Genomic DNA, 3,918 nt, shown 5'->3' with positions numbered 1-3,918 from the left:
TCGGAGGTCCTAACTATCTTGGATTTAGCTCTCCACGCTTTCCGAAGCATATCAAGCCATTCCCAGAGTGAGATTTCCAAAAGGATTTGGTCTTTCACTTTGATTTCCAAGGTTTCTTTTTCTTGCTTCTCTTCCCATTCCAGTGCCACTCCCTGCTGAGTCAAATTCATAAGAGGTTATGTAATTCATGAGGAGTTCTGAATGAACCCACGATAGTAGGTCAGCAAGATCTAGAATTTGTTGAATTTCGTAAGCGTCTTCGGTGCTGACAAATTCTCAACGGTTTTGACCTTTGGAAGGGTCCTCAAGAATTCCCACATTACTAATAATGTGTCTTAGGAATTCGACTCTTCAGATCTAAAACTCGTTTAGAGAACTTCACGTAAAGCTTCTCTGATCATAATGTTTCCATGGTTCGTTGTAGATGTTCTTCATGATTTCCTTCTTACCATGAGAGTAGATAAGTAAGTCATTTATAAGGACAATGACGAACTGATCTGAGTAAGAATGGCGTACCCTATTCGTTAAGCTCATGAATATTATGGGCGTATTGGTCCTATCCGAAGGATATCACTATGGACTCATAGTGTCCGCATCGAGTTTGGAAGATTATCCTCGGGACATCCTTCAATAACACTCGTAACTAGCGATATTCGGATCTCAGGTCCATTTCTGAAATGCACTTCGTTCCTTACGGTTGATCAACCGATCATCTATGCGAGACAGAAGGTAATGATTTCTAATGGAAGTCCCGTCGAGGTCTACACCATGAGGACTTCCTAAGGTGTTACCCATCATAGTACTTCTCTCGCCTAAACATGTTTAACTGCGGAGTTTTGATGGGATCCGGTGCATTAGTGCTGGTATGATCGCAATCGCTGAAGTCTGTCTTCTTGAAGAATAAGACCGGAGCTCTCAAAGGTGAGGTGCTTGGTCTTCTCATTTCGTTGCTGAGTAGTTCGCTAAGTTATCCGGACTGTTCTTGTATCTCTGTAGATGTTTAGACTGTACGGCGATCAGGTTGTAGGAGTCGTACTGGGTTCTAAGTTTATTCACATGACGATGCGAGCATGCGAAATCTTGGGCAGTCTCCATCCTGAAGTTCATATTAGAAGTCATACATGGTTTGTCAATCATAGTCTCGTGTATACGAGCTGTATATAATTAAGATTTAAAAGGTAGTCGAATAATGATTCTTCTTTAACCTCACATCTTAACGAGGAAAAGAGTTAAAGTGGAATCTGTTGGATTAATGTCTAAGTCCATAACTATAATTGGTAAAACTTGACCCGATCCGACATGGTCCATTTGGGTTACATGGCATCATGCATTTGGATAGACTATAATGAGAGAAACAACACTTAAGGTTTGTTAATATATTATAAGTTATAATTGTTGGGTTTTAGCCATAAGAACTTTCCTATGTGCGCATGCAAAACCCTATTGCTTGGATCTAGGCTTTCTAATAAACATGCTTTTGAATCCAAGACTTCTAATGGCTAATTAGGTTAAACAACAATATTAAAACAGATCTAGAATCATACCTTTGAATCCCTTGTTGATCTTGTTTGTCTTGGAGCTTCTAGAGTCACAATTGTCACTCCTCTAATGGCTTACAAACACCAATAGCAAGCAAGATGATTTAGGAGAAAGGAGAGGGGAGGGATTCGACCAGAGGTTCCTTGCTTTAGGTTGTGTGTCTCGAATTCCCTCACCCATAGGGGCTATTTATACTATTAGACTCCTTAAGGGCTTCACCCTAAACCCTAATTGGATAATCTTCTCTTAAGGCTATCCAAATCCATTCCATAGATAACCCTATGGACGACTTTGAGCTATCCTAAAGCTCTTAAAATCCGTCCAAGCTCTTAAAATCCGTCCAAGGTGTATTCAATAGCTGGTCCTTTCAACTACTATTATAGTCTAAAGTCTAACTATCAAACAATTGACAGTTTATACCCTCTTATTTAATTAATCTCTTTAAGTCACCAAATTAATACCAATTAATTTATGACTTATATTAATCAAATAGCTAAATATTATTCCTTATAATATTCACTCTCTCTTAATAAATCATCCTTCAAGTTGCTATGGTGAAGGCAACCCAAAAGGACCATGCACCACCGAATATAGTTATAGCCTTAGACAATATTCCAACAGTCTCCCACTTGGATAAGTCTAGTAACTATACAAGTACAATACGGTTTGCAATCGTAGCTCTCAAAGACGCTGTCAACTCTGATCTAATCAATCTTGTCCTTTAGATAAGGGATCGTACAGTCCTCTGTTAGATATCATGCTGACAATCCTATGGAATGGTTAGTCTAGCATTTAGATTTCTCGATCTTCGATTTATTTGACATAGAACTTAATCGAACACATCAATTCAGTTCTGACCGGGCCCGGCACATAAGTCAAATCAAATCATCGAGTGGCCAAGATATCTCTTCTATCCTCTTAGGATAAAATTTACAGATAAACTTCGACTTATATGCATTTACTTATTCATTAAACAACTATACACAACAATGCGTTTTATAACATCAAGTTACTGATGCGTTTTCGCATTATCAATGCACAATCAATTAACAAATAATAAACCATATATCTAGGTTTTAAGACCATATGATATTATCGTCTTGCGATCACCTTTTATATCGTATTCCATAAGGTGATTCCAGCAAGCGCGGGTTTATTCCAATGCTCAAAACCAGTTCATAAGCACTCATGAACGTTGCAGCAACCCTTGCCATGTCTAACACCATTTAGACATTCTACACACCAATTCATGACAATCTTCATTCATATCTACTCCCAACATATGAATGATTGTGGACCATTTGAATAATTCGATTATTCCTAATAAACTCAATTATTCTGGAAGTCAAAACATGCAAAGTGAAACAATAGTTAAACAACTAACATGTGACAGTAACTTTACTCATAAATAAAACTCCTTTATTTAATCATCAAATGTTAATTACATTTATCTATTATATGTTTCTAATACTATCTAATCTATACTAATATCATCCTTCAGCCCAATACTCCTAGCATGCTGCAAGTGCTTAACCTTACTCAGTCCCTTCGTAAGCGGGTCTGCTGGGTTATCTTCTGATGATATCCTCTTCACTACGAGTTGTCCTTCTTCTACACGATGTCTAATGAAGTGATATTTTCTGTCGATATGTCGAGATCTACCATGATCCCTCGGTTCCTTGGTCAAGGCAACCGCACCTTCGTTATCACAGAAAATCTCCATGGGCTCCTTTATGGCCGGCACAACTCCAAGATCACCGATGAAGTTCTTCAGCCATATTGCCTCCTTTGACGCTTCGCTCGCTGCGATGTACTCTGATTCGCACGTTGAATCAGCTACGGTTTCCTGCTTGGAACTTTTCCATGTCACCGCTCCTCCATTTAGGGTAAAAACCCAGCCCGACTGCGAACGATAGTTGTCCCTGTCGGTCTGAAAGCTGGCATCACTATACCCTCGCACCTTCAAGTCATCACTCCCTCCAAGGACTAAGAACCATTCTTTCGTCCTCCGAAGGTACTTAAGGATGTTCTTCACCGCAATCCAATGTGCTCTGCCAGGGTTCCCTTGATATCTGCTAACCATGCTCAAAGTGAAGGCTACATCAGGGCGAGTACAAGTCATAGCGTACATGATTGAGCCAACTGCGGAAGCGTATGGTACTCGGCTCATTTCTGCTATCTCAGCTTCGGTACTCGGACTTTGAGTCTTACTCAACTTGGCATTTCCTTGTATCGGTAGTTCTCCCTTCTTTGAGTTTTCCATACTAAAACGTTTTAGTACCTTCTCCAAGTAAGTATTCTGACTAAGTCCAATTAGTCTCTTACTTCTTTCTCTTACTATCCTTATTCCCAAAATGTAAGAAGCCTCTCCGAGGTCCT

General features: G+C 39.5%; 1 pseudogene; it reads right to left on the bottom strand.

Annotated features, from left to right (window-relative positions):
- Positions 1–758: 758 nt before the first annotated feature.
- Positions 759–877, bottom strand: LOC145044767 (5S ribosomal RNA; annotated as a pseudogene).
- Between the last annotated feature and the right edge of the window lie 3,041 nt (positions 878–3,918).

Source organism: Lactuca saligna, chromosome 4 (assembly GCF_052625555.1).
Source record: "Lactuca saligna cultivar CGN05327 chromosome 4, ASM5262555v1, whole genome shotgun sequence".
NCBI classification, from domain to species: domain Eukaryota; kingdom Viridiplantae; phylum Streptophyta; class Magnoliopsida; order Asterales; family Asteraceae; genus Lactuca; species Lactuca saligna.
The sequence above is the reverse complement of the archived record's forward strand: the minus strand, read 5'-3'. Positions and strand labels throughout refer to the sequence as shown.